Here is a 13,649-nt window from a genome sequence, read left to right on the forward strand (position 1 = left end):
TATATTTTTCTCTCTATCTCTCTACACTACTTCTCGAGTTATACCCATTTGTTAAGCAAGTTCTTCAACTTCCTTTCTTACTTTCCTTTTTCTTCCAGTCCCAGTAAATTTCCTGTGCAGGTCCAGATCCTTCTCCTTGAAAGTGTCAAATCTCTCCTCTTTGTTGTCCATCGGTTGACTCAACAAGTGTTGAGAATATGCATCTAGCATGACTGCATCCACCTCATACCCCATGGGCATGATCCAGACAGTTCTTGGCTCAACTACCTCCATATGACATTGATCCTTGTCAACCATCAAACAAATAGTTTTCACAAATTTTTCCAGTATGTCTTTAGGAATTCTCTCTCTTCTTTTCATAATGGCTTGAAAAGTTTTAAAATAGCCCCATAAAGCTGATTTTTGCATAATATTGTCACCCAAACCCAACAATCCTTCCTTGATTTTCATAGCCACTGGTTTGTCATAAGCCCATTGGACTTTTCTGATTCTGGGGATCTCATTCATGAAATAAAATGCTAAATAGACAATTAGGGATCCAAACTTGAAGACATGTTTCTTATCCTGCTTTATCTTCTTCAAGTTGCTCATTAACTCATTGAGAAGTATTGAACAAAGATCATACCTTTTGTCTTCCTTTAGCATTTCATAGGCTGCAAATATGGTCATGTCAGAGACAAAATTCAACCTACTCAATTGATATACCTTGTATCCAATCACCATCGAGGCAAATCTAACATCGTGCTCAATAATATCATTGATGGTCATTGATCGGCTGTCAAACTGAGATCTAGTAATCTTTGTCAGTTATATATTATGTATTTTCCTCAATCCGAGGACTTCACTGGTTGCTTTTAAACAGGTAATTGCTTCAATGGCTTGCTTGGTTATCTCATAAGGTCAATCCAGCCACATGAATTCATCATGAACTCTGCTCAGAATGTAACGGACCCATTCTGCTTCATCAAGCATCGAAAAATGAATAAATTGCACAAAACCCTTATCTTGAAGTGCCTTGAATTTGGGCTTCAGATTTCCCAAACTATATGACAAATGCTTGTTGTAGAGTGATAGCATATCGACATTGCCCAATTTTTCAATGTTGCAATGGATATAAACCCTAATATTTGTGTTATGAAGCACATCGTATGAGACTAAAAATAATGCTCCTTCTAGATCATCTTCAATGGATTTAAATGGATGCATCTAGAATATAGGTCTTGCCCTCTTAGAAATTTCCACCACCAAAGGAGTCGCAACACCAGATGAACATACCATATTGAATTTACGGTAAGAAAAGATTGCTTGCAAACAAATAAATACCTCTTTCAATCTCAACCAGACACAAGAAATATCAGAACGATCGCCTCTAGCTCGATTATCACAAATCAAATTTGTTCGCCTTGCTCTCCATTTGCAATGTGAAGAATGAATGACTGAATTTCCCTTTTTAACCTAATTTTGAGTTGTAATAAATGTTCAACCTTAAAGGCTTTTGGTTACACAATTTTCATCATTTCATTCATAGGATTATCAGACCGCCATAAATCTTTTGGTTAACAACTGCATAACTGATCTCCATCATCTGCAACCATCCTTGATCGGTTACAGATCTTCGTAAGGTGATTCTAAATATATGCATGATAATCTACCCCCTAAGGCAAAAATGCCCTAGTTACCAGATGAGGTTCCATCACCGAATTCAGGTGTGGAGCCATTTTGCACATTTGGATCTTCCTTTTTCACCCACATCTTCTTATGTTGACCTTTGAGTTCATCTACTTTTGCTTTGCCTTTCTCATCTTGATTTTTCTTGTTCAATGGACCATTGTTCTTGCTTCTGTAATATTTTGCAAGGTGACCCAGTTTGTTGCATGCATGATAAACAATATTCCTTTGCATAGGCTTGAAGTTCATTTGATTTGGTCTCATCCTAAATTGGTTAGAGATATGCCCAAACATTCCACAAGCATAGAATCTCTTGTTCTGAAAGTTATTTATCATTGTTCTCCACATATTTGAATTATGAACAAAATTGCTGCATATGAAACACTGACCAGTAAAGGTAGGACCATTACTCATCATCCCATTATTCATCCTACTTCTGCATTGATTTGCCATGTGACCAAATTTACCACAAACAAAACATTTACTATTGAATTTATAGGCATTATGTTGTCTTACTGAAGGTTTCGTGTACTTTTGTTGATGATTGCTCTTACCAGAACTAGAGGATTATCCTTTCTCAAATCCAAGCCCTCTCATGTCTTTTCCATGTCTCTGACTTTCCAACATCTCATCTAACTGGGTTGAACTAGCTTTGAAATTTTATTTGTACTCATTAGCAGTATTTAGCTCATCCCTTAGAATTATGATCTATCTTTCAAGTTCTTGTCCATCATTCTTTGTTTGTACCAATTCAAGCTTCAACTAATCATTCTCATATGTCAATCTGCAACATTCATCATATTTGTCCTTCAATGATTGAGTTAGGGTTTTTTCTTTCTTCTTCTGGTCTTCAATCTCCTTAGTCAGCTTCACCATAATAGATTGCATCTCATTCTTCAAATTTGCATTCTCCCTGGCCAACTTCTCACATTCATCGGTCTTATCTTGTAGGATTTGGTTGTCAACACTTTGCTATTTTTTCTCCTACAACTTTTCCATCATCTCCTTTCTTTTTTTCTCTCAAGTTGTTCAATTGATCCTTCAATGTCTTAATGAAGTCTTCAGTTACATTTAGATTTCTTTTCAAACTACTCTTTTCCTTCATTGTTGCATCAAGGTCTTCAAGTGCCACACTAAGTTGTCTCTACAAACCAAAGTACATTGATTTAATCTTCTGGATCTTCCTAAAGTTGTTAGGCTTCTTCTGAGGCACAAAGATCTGATACCAATTGTTGGAATCAATGAACACTAAGAGGGGGGGGTGAATTAGTGTTATAGAATTTACATATTTATTAAACTGATTCTTTAACCACTAGATGCAAAGAACAAAAACCATAATGCAGAAACACAAAGCAAATAACCACACAACTATAACACCAGAATTTTTATGTGGAAACCCGGAAAGGGAAAAACCACAGTGGGACTAAATACCCACAATATTATTATACTATGGCCATTAGTAAAACAATATTACAAAAATGGAATGCACTTGCATTCAAGCACCTGCCTAGAGCTCACTTCTCAATTACAAAATAGGGTTGCAACCCCAAAGGACTCAATGTACTACAAATGAGATATAGAAGCAAATACAAGTTTTGAACTGGAGTATACCATCTACAAATGCTAGGAATCAGTTCCAGTTGGGATCAAGAATGATCTGTTGCCACTGCTCTGTTTTGCTCCGCTACCATGTACCAGACCATGAAAACTTAAGATGCGCATGTGAAACTGTGCTCGATCACTTCCAACACACTCTTGCATACTCACACATACACAAAATCAGCATTCAAGTCAATCTTATGTATCCACACCACCAAAATATATCTTCATCAAGTCGGCTTCACAAAACTACAAAATATGAAATCTATAGTCTCGTGTCGTCTCAATCCTTCTACAAATCCTTATTCCGGACCTAAAACATATGAGCACAAGCTTCCCATAGATCTGCCCAATCACCTCGAACTCATCAACGTCCACTAGAATCACCTCAAGGAATCCAAACCACACGCTACACCATCAAACAAGAGAATAACCTTGTTCTTCCTGCAATACTAGATACCAGACCAAGAAACTTTCTCTAGAATCAACATTGGAGGCTATAATTGTATGATAAGTTGCCTCACATATCCAATCAACTATTCCAATCACCGCAACTAAAACTGCATCACCAAAAATGAATAATTCTTATCGGATCTATACACTGAGTTCCACCGACCAAACTTATGCTTCATGAAAAACCAAACTTACTTAAGGCTTCCGATAATCCCAATCTCCATATTGTTGGCAGTAGGTCAACGTCCCTCGCGGGGATTCGCGACATGGTTTAACAGCCTCCTGTGGATTCTATAATTCTAGTGGTTGTATCGAGCATTGATAGGTCGATCTTTTGGTGCAACGGAAACCCTAGCTCGTAACAAGTGGTATCAGAGCTTGGTCACAGGTTCGAATCATGTAGGCCATGGTAAGTGATGCTGGGAGGGGGATTGTTGGTAGTGTTTCAACGTCCCTCGCAGGGATTCGCAACATGGTTTAACAGCCTCATGTGGAATCTATAAGTATAGTGGTTGTATTGAGCATTGACAGGTCAATCTTTTGTTGCAACGGCAACCCTAGCTTGTAACACATATACCAGATGGGATTACTAGGCTGAGTTGGCATCAATGACAACCCCTAAGTAATCTTCATGAATCTAACATCATCAATCTCCATTGGAGCATCACCGGAACAGTGTCTTTTGCCAACAAACCATTCTTTCATAAAGGATGATTTTGCCATATCTACATTAGTTTTATTGTTGACATATTTTATGATGAGATTAGCCACCATATTTTGATAAGTGTTGAATGAATTCATGAAGTTTCCATAGTCCATAGTGATTTTTTTTAATTCTTTTAGCAACGTAAATATCTACACAGTTGAATCCAAACGAATAACAAAAAACATGTTCAATGTTCAATTATTACTATTTTAGATCCTAAAGTGAGTGATTCATACTTATCAACATTATCGGTGCGAGGAAAATCAATTATTAATACTTTGTGGATAACATCACCCTATGGAATAAAGATTTAAATTCCTACCCTAAGCCATAAGTATTGAAGGATCCATCAAGATTCAAACAAAAATAGTAAGGTAATTCATTAAGAGCATGAATGGTCTTATTTAGAAATTCTATGTTGAAAATTTGACTATCTCATAGTAGGAAATTTTCAAGGTGATCTATGAAGGCATATTCCTTTATAACTTTTTTGTATGTCATTGATGTTGAAATCACTAAGTAACATGATCCATTTTTTGTCCTACCTATGGGAATTGATTTTTATACAAAATATTTTAGAGGATCAATTTTGGTGACAAGTTTAGTTTTATGTTGAGAATATACTTCCATAAATTTTGAAAAGAAAAAATAATAACTAGGAATGCTTTTTTAATTTGAGTGAAGTTGAGTTCATATGCTACCAAATTTTCACTAATATAATAAATAAAACTTTCTATTCCTTGAGGATTATGTTGAGCAAGAAGGCATCCCATGGAAAATTGTGTTGCTAAGATGTAGAATAATAGATGTTCTCTTGAATTACATGCAACTAGCATTAGTGGATTTGAGAGATTGTTTAAGGTGCTCAAAATATTATTGACATTCTTTAGTCCCTTGAAATTCAAAGTATTTATTTAATAGTGTGTGGGAGAAAAAGTGACACTAAGCAAACATGCCCTAATCTCACTTTCAACCACACACTTGTGGAATACGAAAGAGCCTAGAGGTATCACACAATTGGCTACTTCTTCTTGTGGAAGAGAGAGCCACGGGCTACCTATTAGGATTTCTATTCCTTTGTTGTAATTGAAAGATGAAATGATGCAAGTTCAATCCCTAACCCCAAAGTGCAAGTATGAACTAATAACAAGATTACAAAATTGAACTTAAATGATGGAAAGCTGTAAACACAAGGACAAGACAAGAATGCAAATGCGTACCCGGAGTTAAAATCTGACTGAAAATGTTCGGGACGGGGGCATGGGCGCCACTGTCCTGATTCTGCCCCTGAAACTGCTCCGGAAACTGTTGTTTTTGCACTCTGGAAAAGCTGTCAAAAAATGCTGAAAATGTTGTCTGAAGGACCAGGGCGCCCAACGCCCCTGTCCTGGCAGGACCAGGGCGCCCCACGCCCCTGTCCTGGTCTTTTGCTCTGAAATTTGGTGGGAAGGTCGGTCTCAGTCTGCTTCTCCCGGATCTGCAACTTGCGGCATCGTCCGAGTCCCGAAACCTGCACTTATATCTGAAAAGGTGTTTGGGCGGCTATATAGGGTTTTGCCTTAGTCAAACCCCCGCTTCGGTGATTTCCACCTCCACGAATAGCCAAGTTGTATTGTAAAATGTATTGTGTGTGCAGACCTAGTGTGTGTGCAAGGTCCTTAAATGCAAGAAAGCAAACTAGAGCAACCTAGAAAGTAAACCCTAATTGCTTGTAAATGATAATTTAAATGCTCTAAATCAATATGCAAAGTGATCTAAAGCATGAATAAAGGATATATTGAAGCTTATGCAAAGACATGAAAACAACATGAAATCATACCCAACCCTCAAGGGAGGGGTACAAGCCAATCTTCAGTCGGTAATCTCCTATTGTTCTTCAATGTCTTCCAAGCCCTAAATGGATGAGTGAAATTGATAAATGCTTGATAGAAGGATGTTGAATGTTGTTGAAGTCTTCAAAGATCTGCTCTTTCGCTGCATATGAGGTCCTTGAAAGCCCAAAAATCGGATCCTTTCAAATGAAGAAAGAGAGCTCTTATGTATGAAACCCTAGGTCGCAAATTCGTATTTTGGCTGACCTAGAGATTGAATATCCCGCCAATTTCTTGGGGTTAAGCTTTATTTTATGATTGGATCGTGCTCCCAAAATTTCAGGAAAAATGTCCGGGACCATGTGCACCGGGCGCCACGGTCCCGACAACTTTTCACCAAATTTTCAGGGCCGTCGGATATGATGATTTTAGAGAGAATCCCGAAGTTACAGCTGATTTCGAGATGTTTTGACCCCCGAAATCAAGCCCCCAAGTTCAAAATAGGACCTAATTAGGGTTTTTGATTAAATGATGTATAGGAGGAATAAAATGAAAAGGGCACACTTTAATGAAAGGGCCCAACTTTATGATATGGGAGATGATAAAATAGAACCTTAGACCTAATTAATTTAATTAATTAAGTGCTAAAGGGGAAATGTAATGCAAAATGCAAAATGCGCCAAGGCGGGTGCTAAACTAGGTGTGAAATTGTACCACCCTAGCAAGTGCGTACAATTTACGACGCTACATTTAGCCCCCACTTTAGCGGTCATATGAACACTATGTGCATATGCAAGCTAAAGTACATAAAAGTAAACATTATTTGAAAAAGGATATATCCATAAGTCTGTCGAACGAAGCCCCCAGCGGTATCTGTAGTACATAGTTAGGAACCGCACCCTACAAAACACACGTTAGATCACAAAATCACCTAATGCTTACTAAGGAAGGTGATGAAAATTCGAGGATAGCTATATGCCCCCCCCTGTTTCGGCTTGCTAATTTTAGTGAGTTGAAACAGGGTATCATGTTTACCACTTCGAATTGTTAAAGAATATTGATGACAAATGCTCACAAGAAGATTTGATATGAGATCAAAAACTAATGGAGAATCATTTGGTAAGAAAGAGGACTAAATCTCAATTCCAACACAACAAAGAGTGTGAGGATTTGAGAGTTCTCTAACACAAGATGAAGGATGTAAATGGAAACAAAATGCAAAGAGAAGAAAAGAAAGGAAAAAAGAATGAATACACACATTGGTGATCCATGAGAAGAATAGTGAGAGAGAAAACATGGACTTCTCGCCCCTAGATCTTGTCTAGGTGATCCATGGGAAAAGGACATGGAAAACTAGCCCCTAGAGTCTGTCTAGGTGATCCATGTAAGGGAGGAGAGTGAGAAAGTCTAGCCTCATGCCGCTAGTTCCACTCAACCTCGTGCATGTGTGTGTAAGGGAGGTTAGAAGCACCTCATAGGAGTCTATGCCTGAGTATGCTACAACCTGTATATGTATAGTACAAAAGCGTGACATCTTGCTCTAAGAGTCTGTGCTCTGGTTCCGAGAATAATCACCTTGCATAAAAGAAAAATGGAGACATCTCGCTCTAAGAGTCTGTGCTCTAGTTCTGAGAATAATCCATTGCTCAAAAAGTGTAATGTTTATGTCATAAGAAAAGTAGAACAAGGATACCTACCTTCATCACAAAAGAAGATACCCCAAAAATACAACAATGTCATAGATCCAAGCAAGAGAGTTTTGCACTCTTTAAGCAAGGATAAGATAGTTGAGAAGGGATATCCCGTAGTATGTGTAAAGGAGATCCTTAGAGGAGAAGAGATCTTTGTACAAAAGACACCTATCCCCAAGAGGAATTGTCTTAGACAAATATAACATCTCCTAGAATGAGACAAAGAAGAGAATAAGAATGCAATACTTCCTTCTTTTGCGAGGTGAAAGTGATTCTTAATGAAGGATGACGCTCTTTTTAACCCAATTGGGAGAGTGAATTCATTATTGATGTATTTTACCAAGTGCAAAAGAGGTTGTAGTCAAGGACTTACACCTCTTGTAAGAGAGAATCCTTGAACAAACAACAACAAATACATACAAGGAATAACATCAAGTAATAAAGTCCACACCATCCACGAAATAGGAAAAAAGTGGATCCTTAGATAAAAATAAGAAAAGATCATTGCCTCAATGAGAAGGACTTACACAATCTTCTAGGGAGAGATTTAGACATAAGAAAAAGAAGAGATGTATGAAATCACTCTTGCCCCCCATAGGAACAAGAGATTACATAGAAAATTAGGCTATTATGTTGCTTCAAAAAATATATGATTGCACTTGAAATTGTACCATCATGAATGACAATGAGCCCCCAGTAAATGAGCTACCAATGTCACATAATGATGAGCAACATAATAGCCATTAATGTTATTTAAAGACATGATAGATTGAATGAGGTATTTGAATATGACATGTTAAATGCTCAACTATAAGTGAGATCAAAAACATGTATAAAGTGATAAAATTTGAAGAAGAAAAGCCACAAGAAATCTTAGAAGAGGGATGAGTGTAATTTATTAGAGCCTTATCCCTGGAAGAAAGGACTTTATGATGAATAGGAGATAAAGATTCATAAGTGGATTTAGAAATTTGAGGGGATTCATAAAGAGATTTGTTCATCGCCAAGATTTCCTTATGAGGGGAATGAGAGATGATAGAAGTAGAAGATGATTTAGTTGAAGTGAGATCATCATCACTACTAAATATAGCATTCACATTGAGAGATGGTCTTTTAGATGCTTTGGTACGTTTGCAGGGATTATAGCCGAGTCCAAAGGCATAATTGTGAAAATTAGTCTCTAGAGGAACTTTTATCCCTTGTTCATGAGCGCCACAACCATTTCCATGATACCCATGCTTAGCAAAAATGCGAAAACCACGACCATAACAATCAGCCATTTTAGGAAGAGAAGGTGGTTTTTCATAAGACAAAGAATCAAATTCTTCAAAATTAAAGGTGTGAGGAGAAGAAGTTTGAGAAGCGGCCACAAAATTATTGCTCATAGGTTCAAGTAAGACTGATTGATCTCTAGTTTCTTCCTTCTTTTTACCTTTAAGATCTCTAGGAGGAACCCTATACTCACCTACAAAGGTGGGATTAAAGTCAAGGGATCCCCAATCGTCTTCTGCGAGAACCTTCTCAGGATCAAAAGCCTTTTCATGTGTAAACTCAAGTCGAGAAGGATCTTCTTCAGGAGCTTTAGACTCATCCAAAGAATTTTGATTATTAGAGGGTAATGATTCATCCATAGGTATCTTGTTTAACGAGTCGTCACTAGAAGAGGAAGGCTTAGAAGAACTCCCTTTGGAAGTAGATGTTTGCAAACAAGCTTGAAAATTAGTATCACCTATCAAGGTATATGTCTTATTGTTATAAATAAATTTAACTTGTCTATGCAATGTAGAGGGGACAGCTTGCATACCGTGAATCCAAGGTCTCCCTAGTAACAAGTTGTATGTTAGATTTCCTGACATAATATGGATAGGAGTAGGCAAAGTAACAGGTCCCACTGTGATGGGTAAGGTGATAATACCTAATGAAGACTTAGCCACATTATCAAAGCCTCAAATGGGACGAGAGTCAGGCTCAATAAGGGATGTATCCACATTCATCTTATGCAATAGATTAATGCTACATACATTAAGGCTAGAGCCATTATCTACTAGTGTTCGTCTTATAGCCGTGTCATTTATGATAACCACAATCATCAAGGGATCATATTGTTGTTGAATTTCACTAGTAGGCAACTCATCTTGGGTAAACACAATTTGAGCTTTAGGATTCATCACAGAGTTAACCAAAGATACTATATTACTAGATGAATTAGGTGGAGGAACATTCAAATCTTTCAAGGCATCTTGTAACATTCCATGATGAACGGAAGAAGTTTGGATCAAATCCCAAAGGGATATCTTAGCAGGGGTAGCTTTAAGTTGTTCTATGAGATCGTATTCCTTACCAAGAACTTGTGAAATACGAGGAGCTTGAGGAAGAATAGGTTGGGAAGGAGGAAGCGAAGTTGGGATACCTGGAGGAGGATTAGGTTGCCTATTGTTTCTTGTGTTATAGGTATGAGCAACCGCATGATAACTCTCTCTAGTCAGTTGCTTAGCATACTCATAAGGGCTCTTAGAATAACCTCCTTGCACAGTAATAATAGGTTTCTTAGGAGTGCAAAAAGAATCATTAGCATAACCACCTTGAACCACTAAGATAGGCTTATTTAAAGGTTGAGAATTTTGAGAAGGACAAGCACCTTGGACAGTGAAGAGAGGTTTGTTATGTGTTTCATTCACATGTATCAAATTGATTGAGGATGGTTTAGAGGAATGAACAAAAGTGTTGGAAGAATTATTGATAGTCTTCTCTTGCACTAAAATCTCATCACGAATCAAATCAATTTTAGGAGAGAGACAAGGGATAGGCATTGATGTTCTAGTAGGAAGAGTAATACTAGGAAAGGTCATATCATCCTTTATCATCACAGGATCTACATGGGGAATAAACTCTCTAGGAGAAGGATCAACATTACTCTCTAAAGTCTCACTTTTGAGAGGGAGATCTTTGAAAGAGATGTTAACCATCTTGCTTTGAACTAGGGTATCCTTATGAGTAGAACCAAGTTGAGGAGAGGGAGATGCTTTATTTTTAGAGGAAGAATAATCGAGATTCAAGGAAGGTGAGAAATTATCAAGGGAGAGAGAATAATCTACACCTCCTTCTAATGGTTCATCCCAAATAGTGAAGTTGTTGAAAGGAATATTTGAAGTATTGTCAATTTCGGGAGAGGAGATAACATTGTTTATTAATTCCTCATCCTTAGAAGGGAGAGCATCAATAGATGTGTTAAACTCATCCTCTTTCCTCAAAATATGTTCAATATGATCTTTAGGGGAGAGAGAATTAAGGAAATTGCTTATTATTTCATCTTCTTTCTCTAAGGGATGCTTATGGGTAAGACAAACTTTAGGAGAAGGGTAAGCATTTATCATTAATTCATCATCTCTAGTGGGAATTTTGTTGGAAAAGGAAATGCCATCACTAGGAAATGTCGGGATAATGTCATCTTCTTGCACAAAAGGATCCTCATGAAGGGAGTGTTTTTTAGGAGGAACATGAACATATTTCTTCAAAGATTCATGCTTAGGAAGGAGATCTTTGAAAGAAGTGTTCATAACCTCTTGTTGCACTAACATGCCCCCATTGGAAGGACCAACTTTAGGAGAAAATAATTCAATGTCCATCAATACCTTTTCACTTAGAGAGGCATCATGGAGGGAAAGTGAAGTAACATTAAGAAAGGTGTTTATGATATCATTCTCTTCCTCTAGGATAGCTAAATAGGAAGGGTACATTTTAGGAGAGTTGTTAAGATCACTCTTAAAGTCTTCATCCTTACAGCATGGGAGAGTCTCAAAGGGATTGTTAGCAACTCTTTTAGGCACTAAAATGTTGTTATAGATGGAGGGAGGTTCTTTAGGAGAAGGAAAAATTGAAACAAGGGAAGCTAACCCATTATCACATCTATGGAATGAATGCATCATGACAACAATTTTCCTCTTTCAAATGATAACACATGCAAAATAGAAGGAAATGTTTAATTTTAACCAATGCAAGCACTTAGAATGTAGATTTTAGAAAATGAAATTTATGATTCAAATGAGTTCCTAAATCAGATTTGAAATTATTGATCCCAATTAAGCTATCCACAAGTTCAACTTTGAATTGAAAAATTAGGGTTTTAGCAAAAATTTCCTCTAAATTTTTGAATCTTGCAAGAAGTTGAAACTTGTAAATAAAAATTTGAATTTGAAATAGCATAAACACTTAAATTTGAAAACATAAATCAGAATTAGAGAAGATTGGAGTTCACGTCAGGTTCACCAAAATGTGTGGGAGAAAAAGTGACACTAAGCAAACATGCCCTAATCTCACTTTCAACCACACACTTGTGGAATACGAAAGAGCCTAGAGGTATCACACAATTGGCTACTTCTTCTTGTGGAAGAGAGAGCCACGGGCTACCTATTAGGATTTCTATTCCTTTGTTGTAATTGAAAGATGAAATGATGCAAGTTCAATCCCTAACCCCAAAGTGCAAGTATGAACTAATAACAAGATTACAGAATTGAACTTAAATGATGGAAAGCTGTAAACACAAGGACAAGACAAGAATGCAAATGTGTACCCGGAGTTAAAATCTGACTGAAAATGTTCGGGACGGGGGCGCGGGCGCCACTGTCCTGATTCTGCCCTTGAAACTGCTCTGGAAACTGTTGTTTTTGCACTCTGGAAAAGCTATCAAAAAATGCTGAAAATGCTGTCTGAAGGACCAGGGCGCCCAGCGCCCCTGTCCTGGCAGGACCAGGGCGCCCCACGCCCCTGTCCTGGTCTTTTGCTCTGAAATTTGGTGGGAAGGTCGGTCTCAGTCTGCTTCTCCCGGATCTGCAACTTGCGGCGTCGTCCGAGTCCCGAAACCTGCACTTATATCTGAAAAGGTGTTTGGGCGGCTATATAGGGTTTTGCCTTAGTCAAACCCCCGCTTCGGTGATTTCCACCTCCACGAATAGCCAAGTTGTATTGTAAAATGTATTGTGTGTGCAGACCTAGTGTGTGTGCAAGGTCCTTAAATGCAAGAAAGCAAACTAGAGCAACCTAGAAAGTAAACCCTAATTGCTTGTAAATGATAATTTAAATGCTCTAAATCAATATGCAAAGTGATCTAAAGCATGAATAAAGGATATATTGAAGCTTATGCAAAGACATGAAAACAACATGAAATCATACCCAACCCTCAAGGGAGGGGTACAAGCCAATCTTCAGTCGGTAATCTCCTATTGTTCTTCAATGTCTTCCAAGCCCTAAATGGATGAGTGAAATTGATAAATGCTTGATAGAAGGATGTTGAATGTTGTTGAAGTCTTCAAAGATCTGCTCTTTCACTGCATATGAGGTCCTTGAAAGCCCAAAAATCGGATCCTTTCAAATGAAGAAAGAGAGCTCTTATGTATGAAACCCTAGGTCGCAAATTCGTATTTTGGCCGACCTAGAGATTGAATATCCCGCCAATTTCTTGGGGTTAAGATTTATTTTATGATTGGATCGTGCTCCCAAAATTTCAGGAAAAATGTCCGGGACCATGTGCACCGGGCGCCACGGTCCTGACAACTTTTCACCAAATTTTCAGGGCCGTCGGATATGATGATTTTAGAGAGAATCCCGAAGTTACAGCTGATTTCGAGATGTTTTGACCCCCGAAATCAAGCCCCCAAGTTCAAAATAGGACCTAATTAGGGTTTTTGATTAAATGATGTATAGGAGGAATAAAATGAAAAGGGC

The sequence above is a fragment of the Cryptomeria japonica genome, chromosome 4, assembly GCF_030272615.1.
Source record: "Cryptomeria japonica chromosome 4, Sugi_1.0, whole genome shotgun sequence".
Classification (NCBI taxonomy): Eukaryota; Viridiplantae; Streptophyta; class Pinopsida; order Cupressales; family Cupressaceae; genus Cryptomeria; species Cryptomeria japonica.